Below are 14,492 nucleotides of genomic sequence, written 5' to 3'. Positions count from 1 at the left end.
CCTTGCCACACTATTTTGCTCACAGTTTCTGACGAAACCGCAGCCAAGATAATATCAAACACAGCATAAAATGGAGAGGGGGAAAGCATTTAGTCCTTCAAAATTCACTGAAATTTGCTGACCCACAAAGAAGGACATTTTGATAAAGTACTTCCTCAGAAAAAAATACTTTTCCTCAAGTGAGTTGAGGTGTAATACTTAGACAAATAAAAATCTTGACATTGTATCTTGGAATACAAAATACTGTAACTCCCATTTCAGGATACAGAGGCTGAAAATATTCTGTAAATGAATATCAATCCCTGCTAATACTTGACCTTTGGAGAGGTCATTAACTGGAAGTCTCTGAATGAAACCAGGAGGCTATAAGCAGTTTTTGGCACAGTTGATAGAATGGACAAGTTTCAGCTGTTGGCTACTTTTTTTTCCCCTTTCCCCAATTGATACTGTAATTGCAAGGAAATTTTTTTGAGAATGTGGGACTAATCAAAAGAGGGAAACCACGAGGAGAATGGAAATGAGGAAGAACAGTTTAGGAGCAGAAAATAGAAATCTCAAAGGCAATGCAAACAGATGGACTTCAGGGAAAAAAAAAAAATTATATTTTAGGAGTATTACTGATGCCTGATGAGGAAAAGGGTTAATTAGCAGATAAGGGAAGAATTTTGCAAAGTTGCTTTGGCTGAAGAATAGAAAACTTCAACAGAAGCAATTGAGAGATAAACAGACTGCATTCCCTGCAAAAGGTGAAACAGCAAAGCCTCCGGGGATGTCAGGCACTGAGAGGCTCTTACTGTAGAGCTGATACCAACAAACTGTCAGGAGGCAGCACGGCTCCTCTGCATGGAAAAGCAGCTTCTGTAAGAGCTGTCTGAGGGATAAAGAGAACAGAGCTGCTGCTCTAACAAACTCAGCATGTTTGCATTTTCTGGTAAAATCCATTAGCAAACTTTAAAAGTCAGAAGCAAAGACCTCGCCGTCCTCCCTAACTGTGCATGCCGGGTCTATCAGTAGATCAGTTTTGTTGGCAAGGTGATGCACCAGGCAAATCTGTTCATCCCAAAACACCTTGCTGATAATTCATGGGTTGTGTGGGTATTTGTGCTGGGGGCAACTGGGGCATAGGACCAACAAGGGAGAGAAGTGCCAGAGAAAATTCCTTGCGAGCCATTGTGTCCCCTTAGCCACAAATAACTTCCTGCATGGAAGCCCTACAACATTCACCTTTACCTGCCCTGTAGGAGGGGAGAATCTCAAAGGAAAGAAGAAGGTGTTGAAAACCAACAAAACTCACAGCAGGCATAGGGCAGCAATCATGACAAGCCTTGAACAGCAGTTTGGGAGGATCCCTATTGTAAATGCAGGTGAACCCAATGGGAAGAAATGCTGATGTCTGACTCGATTCAGAAGGCTGAATGATTTCTTTATTATATCTATGCTAAAATACATTAATATACTATATAAAAGGAGGGTACTCAAACTACATACTACTTTCTCTGACTCTAACTCTAACACAACTCGTGACCCTCTCTGAGAGTCCAGCCCCAGGTGGATTGGATTGGATTGGATTGGATTGGATTGGATTGGATTGGTTGGATTGGATTGGATTGGATTGGATTGGATTGGATTGGATTGGATTGGATTGGCCATCAGGCTCAAACAATCCTCACCAGAATCCAACCAAGCACTCACTCCAGGTAAACAATTCTCCAAACACATTCCACATGGGAAAAACAAGGAGCAGAAATAGAAACTGTTTTCTCTTTCATTTCTCTCTGTGCACCTCTATGAAAAATCCTGAGAGGGAGAGAAATGTGCTTGCCACAGATCCCGGCTCCGGTTCCCGTTCCCGGCTCCCGGAGCATCCTGCGGGAGGCGCTCCGAGCCCGCGGCGCTCCGGGAAGCGGGGCGGGGGAAGGTCAGCAGCATCCCCATCCCCATCCTCCTCCTCCTCCTCCTCCTCCTCCTCCTCCTCCTCCTCCTCCTCCTCCTCCTCCTCCTCCAGCTTCTCGCAGGTCTGCTGTTCTTCCAACGGAAATAATAAGCTCCCCGATGAAACTGGGAAACTGGCCGCAAGACCTAAACCTAGGGAATAAGGCAGGAGGGAAACTAGAAAATATGGCATCTAAATGTTGCAGGACTTTTTTTTTTGTTTGGTTGGGGTTTTTTTTTTTGTTGGTTTTTTTGTTTTTTGGGTTTTTTTTTGGCTTTTTTTTCCCTGTTTCAAATAGAAAAGCAATAGCACAATATAATTTCATTAGCAACTGGAGATCAGAGGCGTCCCGGCTTGTTTCCAAGTGCTTCTTGGCTGCAGAAATGAAACATTTACAGAATTTATTAGCCTGCTATTAAGTCTTGAATTCTGCAACAAACCCTTATTCTCTCCACCCTCCATCCAAAACCTGCCAAGAAATCCTTGTGTACACATCCAATGATGCCCCAGAAACAAGTCCTTTTATTTTCTGTGAGCTTAATTTTTTTGCACAATGCGAGAGGCTGAACATACTGCTTGCCAGGTGTTGTAGACAATTTCCTGTTGTGCCTCTATAAACACCACACCGATTCTACTAAAGAGCCTGCATGGCTTACAGTTTAACACCTTTCTTTTTCCTTTGTTAAACAGTATTTCCTGTTGCACAGTAATTTGGGTTCTCTCACAGACCTCATCACTCAATACTTAATCACTCAATACGGCACGAGCACACCATGTTTTCTCCTTCATCTTTTCCCTTGAAGAAGTCTTACCCTCCGTGCCTCCTGTACTGCCACTCACAACTCACAAAACTGACTCTACCTTGCATGCAACAAAGCCTGCATGTGCATCACTGCTCCTCTTCCTGCTGATTTATTATTATTTCCTCACTGGCTGTGCTCTCTGGGGTGTATGGGGTCCCACTACAGAGGGGAGGCTGTGACACCAAACTTCAGCTGGAAAGGTGACATTTAGCAGAGGCTACACGCCTCAAAGCATGGCACATCCTTCTGTTACCACCTGCTGCTGCATCCCTGCCTGGGCTCCTGGTTTGGTGATGCTTTCCTTCATGCAGCCAGGCACAGAATTCTCATTTCTCCATTAGACACTTGTTTAAACTAATGGAGAAACTAGTTTGTGAATGACTAAGGGGCTACAAACTCTGCTTAATTACCTCAGGAACCCCTTTATGCCTCAGGCATGAACTTTGAGTGGTTCCATTGAATGCAAGGAGATACATAAGGCTATTGAACATCTGTATGAATTCCTCATTGAACTGGAGATGTGAACCTGCTCCTGTTGAGCAGGTGTACCACATCAGACCTGTGCTAATGGGCACTTTTGGTAGTAGCCACAGAAAAATGCTGAGGCTCCTCTGGCCTGGATGTACTTTAGGACTCCAGCTGCAGCATTTTCACATGGCAAATGAAGACATACATTTAAAAGGAAGCGTCCATTTAGGGGTCAGAGACCAGTTTTCTGAATAATTCTAAGGCAATACCTCAATTGTCTGTTCAGTATCTTTTCCCACCTGAAGAGAGTCCTCTGGAGAACAGAAAACTAAACTCCAAACAAACTAGAAAAGCTCCAAAAGACAAGATCTGCAAAGAAATATTTGATGAATTGGGTGAAATTGATGTAGAAAAGAGAAAACTAAAAGAAAACTTCCAATTGTGTACTTTCCTTGACAGGTTTAATCTTTCTTAAAAAAATTCCCAAGCAGCAACTCAGACCACTTCTCAGACAGGATTCAGACATGATGTTCATCATGCAGAGGACACCCTGATCTTCTGCCTTATTCCCAGACTCCTTTCATCTTATGTTCATGTTAATACACAGAAACTTTAGATGTTCTACAGATGGTTCACTATTTTTCTCCTTGTTGACACTGTTACCATACTATCCTAACTACTCTCTCAGTTTTAAGCCTGTGTTCAGCTTGCTTCAAAAAGGAAGAAAATAACCTATTCTCCATACCCCTGGCAAATCAAAGTAAATTGCAGTAATGCAGAGGTAGGATAGGCTGTCTGAAAACCTTACTAATGCTTATGGGTGGGAAAACAGGAGAATAGTTCACCCAAGCAAACTATGGAGTCTCCCTCCTCTGACATGTTTCACAGCAGGCTACAAAACAATCTGTCAGAGCTGAGAGCTCCTGCACATTGCCTTAGAATTGGGATGATGCCTAGGAAAATCACAAGTACCCAGTGTGCTGTGTCTGCTGAAAGGCAAGGCAAGGAAGAAAACATCTTTGGCAAAAAGAAAGGGCAGTACTGTGTAAATGTGCTATGGTCACACTAAAGAGAAGAATTCAATGTACAGCACTGTCATTCTACTTACCAGAAATACTTAGATTGCTTAAGCACACAATATCTGTCATATTAATTCCCTAAATTTATAAATTAACTTGTTGAAATTCACATCTGTGTCTGAAACTGATTTCCACCATGACAAATATGACTAGAGCTCTGCAGTAACTTTTCTTTTACCTTCGTTTGATTTTTTAATGATGCTTTTTTAAAGAAAAGGAATCTTATATGCAATAATGAATTAAAGTAAAAAGAGAAAAAAAAGATATTATAAATCAGGACATCGTGTCTCTTTTTAACCATAAGAAATGAAAATAAGTGAAAGAGTAGGAAACATCAAAAAATGAAAGCATGCAATAAAAATAAAAAAATCAATGAAACCTAAAATACATTTTTAAAAATATGTACAGCACTGGTAATAATTTCAGTAATAATGTGACCTTTTGTTACCTTCTAATAAATACAAAATTCTGGATTAAGGTGTGATAGAATAATATGGAAGATATAAAGGAGAAGCAGAATTTTACACCAAATAATGGTGAGTGCGTCTCTACTGAGAAGCAGAGAATTATTGACCCTCTGTTTTGCTGCACCATGTGAAATTCAAACCAACCAGATGATCCCATCTGAACCTGGAACTAGTTTCTTCTCGATGACTATCTGTGCAAGTATCCAAATACTCCTCCAAAGTGCCTGAAGATAAAACACAAGTGATGGGAGGTGCCTCTAAATTGCTTGGCCTGTGAGTGAGCCAACTCTTCTTCAAAACTTATTTCCTGGAGAGATTCCACAGCTATTTTCAATTAAAACAAGAACGAAGCAACTTTTGCTGTGCTTGCTCTTCAGAGACTCCTCTTCTTCCTCAAGCTGCAGCTCTCGGGCATGTGACTTCATTTTAAAAAATGAAACACTTTTAGGCCATCTGCGTTCCTCAGCATAGCAAGCAGCTTTATGTAATCCTGCTCTGCTGACCTCTCTCCTGCTGCAGGGCCTGTGTGCAGAGCCATTGCGTTAGGAGGAAATGGCAAGAGGCCTTCTGGAACACTCTCTCCCCTAGCACAGCCATAAATCAGCCCAACTCCTACACTTTTGGGCACTGCATCCTTTGTTGTGTCTGACATGAGGCCACCCCCCCTCCAGCACATGTCCTGATCTTGCCTTCTCAGCAGAGGATTTGTGGGAGGGGATGAGAAATTCCAAAATACGAATTCCTTGGGAAATCGGCGTCATCAGTGCTGGTGATGTGTCCCTTGGCTTATCGGGTGAACAGCCCATAGCACGTCATGCTAAACTTGACCACAATTAGTCACAAAGTTAATCCAGGACTGGGAGAAGGGCAGTGGCTGCATTGTTGGGAGGACAGCTAAATGAGAACATATGTGCTACTGAGAAACAGCTACAGCTACGTCCTCACTCCTAACTACGTTGTGAAACAAGGCTGACACAGCCTCAAAACTATTAATTTCCTGTCTTGGTGATAAACTCCAAAACCCTGCTTATGAGTTCTGAGGCTAGAATGAATTTCTCCATGCCTTCTCAACCCTTTTACTAGTTTTCTAAACGAATCTTTTCTGGTTTGTTTAAGCTAAAACTGAGCAAAAGAAAAACAACAAAAAACCAAAACTGCTATTATATTAATCTGTAACACAGTGTATAGCCATCCTTGCTACAGCATTCCTCGGATATTCTTCAACAATACCTGTGATCTAAGCACGTGGCCATTTAATTTGCAGCAGCAAAGCTAGAAAGAAAGCAGGGCAATTGCTTCTGTTCCTTAGTTAACCTAACTTTCAGACAGGCACATTAAAGGCCTTTCACCTGAAATTAATTCTGACAATTGAAGACTGGCCAGTGTTAGGTTCCATTTGGGGAGGATATTAGTTCTTCACAGAGGTGGAGACTCTGCTCTTGTATGAGAGTTTGAACTGGAGTCATGTTTTTGCCAAAAAGGCAGAGACTTCCTTGCTGCTGTTTCTGATACATTTGTTCATTGACTTCTACCAGTGTACCATTTTCATCATATACTCTACAATACAAGTATTGAAAAGCAGTGTTTTATTCTGTGAATAACAAACTGCAGACTTGAACTATGTCTATAACACTTGTATGGAAAGCAGCACCAGCTAGAAACATGAGCAGTGATGTATTATTCCATCTTGACTGTGGTCCTGTTCCTGTTAGGATAAAAAATAAATAAAGTAATATTTTTCTGCCAGTGTAAGCAGCTGATTTTAAGCAACAGCCTGTAGGACAACAAGGCAAAACAGAGGAAGCCAGAGCTCCTGCCACAGAAGGATGGCCAGGCTTCCCACCAGAAATAGCTTCATTCTGGAGCTGTTGAAAGGATTTTTAGGACTGCCCCAGCCAGGGCAGGGTGGTGAGTTGTACACTAGATACACTGGATGGCTCTGTGGCAGAGCACCCTCAGGTTCTGGGGTCAGTGAGGTTGTTTTCTGTCACTGTCTACCCTCTTTCTGTGCACCTCCACCCCTTCACTTCCAGAGGTTTGAAATTGCAACCAACAGGCCAATATTTAAACTCTTGGCTGCCCAACCATTCTTTATCCCCAGCAGGACACTTCAAAGGGCAGCAGGAAATATTTCCTTGCTGATTGATTACGCAGGAGGTAAAATGCTCTCTAGGTGAGGATTGGAAACAAATCCCCCTTCACATGGGAATATTTAGAGGATGATGAGAAGGAGTGTAAAAGGTCCTAGAGAAAGAAGGATGGGGATAACAACTAGCACAGGTACCCACACAGGTCATGTCTACTCTTGCTTTACTGCACTTACCAAAAGGTGGTATTTTGTGAGTTTTGCTTCACAACAAAGAGAAGATGGAAACCCAAATGACCACAGGCTAAAATTAATAAGAATTCTCAAAATGCCATCTCAGTGTTTCCATTTGCTGTCAGTAACCCCAAAAAGCAGCACTGTAGCCATCCTCTCTTTCTGTTTGCTAATCTTTGCTGGTAGGAATACAAATAACAATTTTTGAAATCAAAGCCATGAAATACTAGAATCACAGAACAGGTTTTATACATTTTCTCTTAGGATGTACATGCACCAAAAACACAAAGTACAGACTGCTGATCCAGCCTGTGTACCTAGACCAATTAAGGTTTTCCCTGTTTCTTAGCCCAGTCCAAATGCCATTTGCTACTTTTTGATAGCAAATTGCATGGCTACATCTAAGATAGAAGATATTTAAGTACCATAATAACTTACATAGGAATATGGCCATTTCTCCTTGATGTGGAAATTTTCAATTGAATCTGGAGGCCTTCCTAATGATTCACTGCATCTCCAGTACAAAAACAGGGGCTTTATAAAAGAAATTTTGAAAAAGAGTTGGTATTTTGTAAGAAGTCATGTTAGATAATAATAAAGATCATTTCTGAGCATGAAATCTATTACTCTTCCTCAGGAGAATTATTGTGGATTGACAGCCTTGTAATTAGGCAGAATTTCATTTTACAAATAAAATACCACATAAAGGAGAAGCAACACTGGATTTTAAGTTCACTCTTACCATCTCTATTTCTGACTTTTTTGTGTGCCTGCCACCACATCACTCACAGGCAAAGCACTAATGGCATTAACAAAATTATCTGGCAAAAGAATGATTTTTTTTGCTGGTATATTTTACATAGGTTTTTTCCTCAGAACAGGTTTTCAGACACACTTTCTAGCACCTGTGATCTTTTAGGTAATCATAGGATGGAAGTGCTTATCTGAGAGATGAGGTTTCCTTCTTTGTACTCTTAGGCAGCTGAAATGAATAATACCTTAATCCTTTGGCTACTTCATTTGTAACTGCTTGGTAATTGTGAAAGGGTACATTCTTGCTAAAGGATTAATTTAGTTCCTGCATGAGAATTCTCAGCACATACCACATCTGCAGCAGCCCTTCTCAAAAGAAGGTGACTCAGTTTCATCTAACACATTAGGAATGTGCACCTTCCCTGCTTCTGATTAATTTCTGAGAACTGAGTACAAGCAAATAGAATTTCCACAGCCCTTGCTGATTCTAATGCTATCTCTCCTGAAACTGCAGGTGAAGGAATGTTCATTTTCACTGCCTATAATAACGAAGATGAATAAAATTGCAGGTTTGCAAAAAAATGCCAGAGATCAATAAAATTATATGTTTACCTTAAAAGAGGCCATCATTGCAGTTTTCCAGCCAAATCCCTCTGTGAAATCAGGTGAAAAATAGCCACTTTCCCAACACATATTTTCATTGCCTTTTTTTTTCTGATCACTCAAAAATCTCTGAAGATATATGTGAAAGAGTAAAAGACTGTACAAATTGCTGACACCCCTTCATATTAGTCTGAAGGGAAGAGATAGAAATAAACATCAGAAAAAGATATAAGAAGTTACCATTTTTCAAGATGCCTGAGGCTAACAAATTCTGGAAAGATGAAGGTCATGTCACCAGGCCGAGTATTGAACCAATTAGAAAATGACTCACCAAAATTTAATGGAAGCCTTGTTCAAATCTGCACTGAAATTTAAATATATAGTGGAAAAGTCACGTACCTGCCATTCATTGTGCAATGTTCTGTGCTTACAGAATCCTCCAGGGTTAACATGTCTGAGCCATAAGTAACATATTCCTCCAGCTCTAGACTGTACAACATCAGGAGATAAAGACAGACAAATGTAGCAGAGTTCTGCTGAAAGCTGAAATAATTCTGTAAACTAAGTTTTTATCTGAGCTTCAGGTTGTGACACTCAGGTTTTTGTCTGTGCATCTCCCAGTGCTTGACTGGCTCCTTGGAACTTTGAGGCAGTGTATGTATTTATGAATAACATTTTGATGCATTCTGAACTCAGCACTTCCATCATGTAGCATTCAGTTACAAATGGTAATATAATAATTGACATCTTTATGATGTCAGCTAGTATTGCAATTTCCATAAATCCTTGATTTCCGATACCAAGCTAATACACTCAAGAAATGCCTAAAATAAATTCACTTATCTTAAACCCATGATAGTTAGATTCTTGAATTTGCTGTTGAATCATCATATTTTATTTGCATGTGCTGCATCAAAGGTTAATAATACATTTTCATGTGAGTAGATGTATTGGAGATTGGTGCCAATAATTCAGAGGTAACTGATGTGTCTGCTTGCAAATTCACAGATTTCTGCTGTGTCTGCTTGCAAATTCACAGATTCCCTATAGATCTTGTCTGTTATCAGGTGACTCATTCTTCTGACTGTGATCATTTATATGCAGTGACGTTTGTGATTTAATTTTAGAAATCAAACTTAAAGCAGCAATACAGTTCAGTTTCTTTGGCATGATAATTGGACAGGATATTATTGAATGTTAGGGTCCATTCCCATTCCTCTTCAGCTCAATTCTCAGCAATGCAATCTATATTTATATGATGCAAAAAAAAAATATTGATATCAACTGCCTCCATCTGTTGTACAATGGGATGCTGAAAAGGCAAACAGACCCATGGGTGATGCAGGGAGTGGAGCTCTTGGGACAGGGGTTTGGATCTCAGCTCTTTCCTGTTCTGTTGGAATGACTTGTATTGCCTGTGTCTCAGATAACTGCCTGTAAAATAGTAGCTCTGCTTGTCTCGTGTATAAAGGCAGAGCTAGGGACCACTCATCATGCTGGTTATACATCCTGAACAACACAGCAGGTCTCAATCTTATTTGGAGCCTCCAAGCATGACAGGATATCAATAGAGTGAAAGACGATAGAGAATTCACTCATTAAAACCTTTCAAATGTTTGTAACAAGAAGGCTCTTAACAGGGACCAGAAGTGTTATCCCAGGCTCTGAAGGTCTTCCATATATTATTTTTTTTTGCTATGGTATTTGCATCCTGCTTCCTGTTTGATGACAATCTAGTCTCAAGAATTTCCTCTCCACAGCCCTGGTTTCAAAACACAAGACTGCCCCAAAGGCTTGCTGTCCACTGTGTGACATGATCCTGAATTTTGGGATCATCTTAGAGAGAGGAGCAGTAAAGAAATTTCTCCTTGAGGACAATTGTTTAGGTTGCTTTGTATTTTTAGTTTGGGATTTTGAGTTTTGTTTTTTACCTGAGATAGTTTTCCTTTTTTTCCTGATGGTAGGGCTTGTTTAGGGTTGGAAATGTGAGAGACAAAACTCACAAATGTACTTTTATAAGCTAAATTTACAAGTGAAGTGGATAAAGTCATCCCTGAGAATGCAAATTTAATTCAAGGCCATAGAGGAATTTTTGAGTATATTAGTGTAACCTTGGGGATGAATAGGATCTTTACAAGTTTCTGGACATTTTCTCACCTCTGAATTTTTAGGAGTATGTTTTGCTGCATTTCCCTTGAGGAATACGTTTTTTTTATTATTTCTCTCAGTCTGCATTCCATATGGTGACACTAAATGATGCATCCTGTCCTCAGCAGCTGCAAAGTTGATGGGTGTGAAAGGAACTTGCCACCTTCAGTCCTTGCTCCTCCGTGTGCCAAAAAGAGCCCACATCTATTGGTTTCAAGACAGCAGAAGTGGCATGAGCTGGACTATCTGATAACAGGTCTGGTCAGAGGCATTCTGAGTGTGAACATTTCTGGTCAGAAGATGCTAAATAACATCTCAAGGGAAAATTTAAAATTTTTGCAGTAACACCAAAGAAATGCTGGCACCCTGAACGTGACAACGTTTTTCTTCAAATAGCTAGCTCAAATATGGAGTCAAAAGTTTCATCTCCTTGCTGGGAGACTCTTTGTGTTGGGTACATATATCTTGAATCACTAAAAATCCCTCAGCCTGTAATTAATTAGCTGAAGTAGCTTTGATGTTTACGGAGAGAGAAGCAGTGGAGATTGCCTGCAAGGCTCAACACTCTCAGTAGCTTACAGACCTTTTCTGGCAGGCAGGGGTTTAATTGCACTGCACACTGCAAAACAGCTCAGCCAGGGCTGCATTTCCATTATTGGAAGGTGGAAGTTCTCTGAATGTGAGTGTTTGGGCATCTGACCAACTTTTGTAAATGTGAGGATGAGGTGGGGGAGATTTGACAAGGACAATTTGCCCCTTGTTGGAGAGGGTTTGAGTCAGAACTTCCTGTGCTCGTGGGGCTGCTTCCACTTTGGTGAGTGAATCTTCCAAGCATTGCAGATAACAAACGGGAGCTGCTGAGATGAAAAGAAAACTATTGATTGAAGGGAGACTGGGAGCAGATGGAGAGCTCCTTCCCGAATAGAAAGAATTAAAAGAGAAAAAAAAAAAAAGAAGTAGGGGCAAAGAGAGGGAAAAAAAAAAACCTGACAGAGTAGTATATCACAAATGTACCAGAGAAAAGAGATTCTGTGTACTCCAAGGTTAGCAATGCCTGACTCTGCACTTCAGATCAGTTTTACCCAAACCATGTGTGCTGTTTGGGGTGTGTTTTACGTGTGTTCAATTACAGGGGTTATCTGTTCTCCACAGGGGTTATCCAGTCCTTCAGGTTAATTCTTCACTTAGTCATCTACTGATACAGAACAAATGCCAAATACTTTAAAGGAAATGGCAATAGTAGGAATCAGCCCATATCATTCCTATTGTGCACTAGGATTGTTTTTTTTTTTTATGGTTGTTGCTGTGTAAATGTTTCCAAATTGGCTTGTGGCCCAGAGACAAGAGAAACACAAAACATTTTCTCTGGTATCTTTATCATGTTTATTTTCCTCCCTTATTTAAATGGGGATGTTCTTATTGCCCTAAGGTTACAAAGTAGCAGATGATTTTCGAGCTCTCCAAGACTATAGTAAAAACATGCAACTTTTTAAATAAGAAAAATGCTATAAAAGCTAAATATTTCTAGGGTTTACATAAGAAATCATAGTCTAAATCAGATAACTCAGGAAGAACAGAATCACAAAACACGTAAAGCTTAAAAAGATACCCTTGAAATACACAGTAAGGAGATGTGACTTAACAAGTAAATTTGAGAAAACCAATCTGTTTCTAAATATTCCACAAAATTAAGAAAATGCTAAGTTTGTTTATCTAGTAAATAACTTGGTAAAAATATTCACTTAGCTCTTGCTATTGTACCCAATATCTGTTCAACTCAAGCTCTGATTCTAGATATATTTCTCTTAATTATGCTTTTTAGTTACATCTCCAGATGCTCAGTGGTTGGATGCTTTTCCCAGTGGCTACATCAGATGCCAGCAATCAAGAGAATATTTTTCCTGCAATGCTCAATACCCTGAGGTTTGAACCTGTATCATTAAAAATGGTGGGAATTTTGCCAATGATTCCAAGTGGTGCAGAAGTACATGTACCATTGAAATCTGCATAAATGTTCCACCTCTAGTCAAAATATTCAATAAGTTCACACAGCTTTTGCTGAAGTTTCCTGTAAACAGTTCCCTAAATTACAGCTTCTGGGGCTTTGTTGAACCAAACTGAAAGGAAAAAAAACATTTAACAGAAGCAGGACAGGTAGAAAAATGTACAAACCATAGTAGTGCTTTTTGGCTGTGCTGCATTATGCACATAAATTTGCAGACATACACATACCAGTTAATCAATCACTTCCAGTCAAAAATGTCAGGGTATCATAAATGATATTGCACCATCAGCCTGTGTTCAGGCAATTTCTTTTCACTCTATTATAACTTTTCATCTTGAGCCAATATTAAATTCCATTTGTCACAATAGGTGCCAGTAGCTATACCATTTTCAGTAGCATCTTCTAGATAAAACACCCCAATGTCTCTCTGCAGCACCATTAGCAGTATTGACTGCTCTATTTTCTCTCCATAGAAAGCTCCTCTCAGATACCTTATTGTGGAAAAGGCATCCTCAGCAGGGCCAAACATCATTTGAGTGATGTTTGAAGGAGAAGAGATTAAATACTTAGTAAGAGTTATGAACAAGGCTCAATGCCATTTTCATTTAGGGACTTGGATCATTAAAGGGACATGCTTTTTCTTGTCGGTGATGTTTTATTGTCATTTAAGTGGGCTCCTGCCATGCAAAGGGATGGAAAGTTATTAATACTTGGGCTAAAAACCCCTCCAACAATTTGTCACTCCACTCTTAACAACAGAACCACTGACAGAAGCAGTGAGGTGATCAGAAGATGTAGGGAGAGGACAGCTGACTTTCTGTCATTTATCTTGTCTCCTTTTGAGAAGCCACGCTGGGACACAGGCTATGCAGTTTGTGCCCAAGGAATTATCTCAGACCATAATTTAGAGATAATGAAGGAATGCTCTTGTTCTCCTACTGCAAATGTAAGAAACATTATCAAGTGCCAAGGAGTAGTCTGGCTGTTAGAGCAAAAGACAAGGGGCAGCTGGTCTTTGCTGTACAGCTGCTTGTATTATTATCTCAGCTGAGTCATTTTAAAGAAGGTAGGAGTGGAATGGTGGGCAGAGGTGGAGATCAGAACATCTATTTGTTCCTAATTAAGTATCCTCTTATTCTCCCTCCCAGTCTGCCAGTAACATTAAGGGAAAATAATGGCATTTGATATCTCACTGGAGAATTACCTGAACATTTTTGCTCTTGGAAGTCACTATTATGGGTCTTTTTGGGTAAATTACTCAGCTCCTGAGTACAGTATGTGACAGGAAATGATTTTCTAGTACCTTCTACTATGCTGATTTTAGTCGTGGAAAGGTTCTGTTGCACTGAAAGAACATTTGTATTGCTGCAATCAGGGAGAGAAAATGCATATGATATACCCTGACCTCAATGTCCAGGCAGCTCATAAGCAGGACTTGCTTTCCAACTCTGGGAGTAAAACTTCCTTAACAGAAAAAAACCAAAACTGATCTAAAAACAGATAGTGACAGAAATTTGGATGGTAAGGGGAAACTGAAGAGGGTTTTTATTTAGCTATTGTGAAGTTACTATTCCTGTCCTGCACTGCCAAAACGTAGAGTTTTGGGACCACATCTCTTCCAGTTTTTGATCAGTTTGTGGCCGAATAACTCACTCATGTTGTTATGGCATTTTCACATTCAGATAAAACCAAGAAGCTTGGGCAAATAGAATATTCAATTGAAGTGCTGCAAATGGCTTGCTTATTTTCAAAATCATATAGTATTAGTTCTTCATAAAAATAGATTTAATCTCTCTCTTTTTAATGCATTATACAACTACCATCCTCTCAAGTGAGGCTAATCTCTGATTTAAGGGAATGCTTCTTCCCTTACAAAAAGATGTATTTCACAATTATTCCACAAAAGTAAGTAA

At 39.9% G+C, this 14,492-nt stretch overlaps 1 long non-coding RNA gene across 33 annotated transcripts in view; it reads right to left on the bottom strand.

Moving 5' to 3' along the window:
- Positions 1 to 1,406: 1,406 nt before the first annotated feature.
- Positions 1,407 to 14,492, bottom strand: part of LOC146768567 (uncharacterized) — a 185,669-nt gene continuing 172,583 nt past the window's right edge. For all 33 annotated transcript variants that reach the window (XR_014957850.1, XR_014957860.1, XR_014957870.1 and 30 more), the window contains one exon: positions 1,407 to 14,492. This exon is cut by the window's right edge. This is a non-coding gene — a long non-coding RNA (uncharacterized LOC146768567).

This window comes from Lonchura striata, chromosome 1 (assembly GCF_050655825.1).
Source record: "Lonchura striata isolate lonStrDom1 chromosome 1, ASM5065582v1, whole genome shotgun sequence".
Taxonomy (NCBI): Eukaryota; Metazoa; Chordata; class Aves; order Passeriformes; family Estrildidae; genus Lonchura; species Lonchura striata.
The sequence above is the reverse complement of the archived record's forward strand: the minus strand, read 5'-3'. Positions and strand labels throughout refer to the sequence as shown.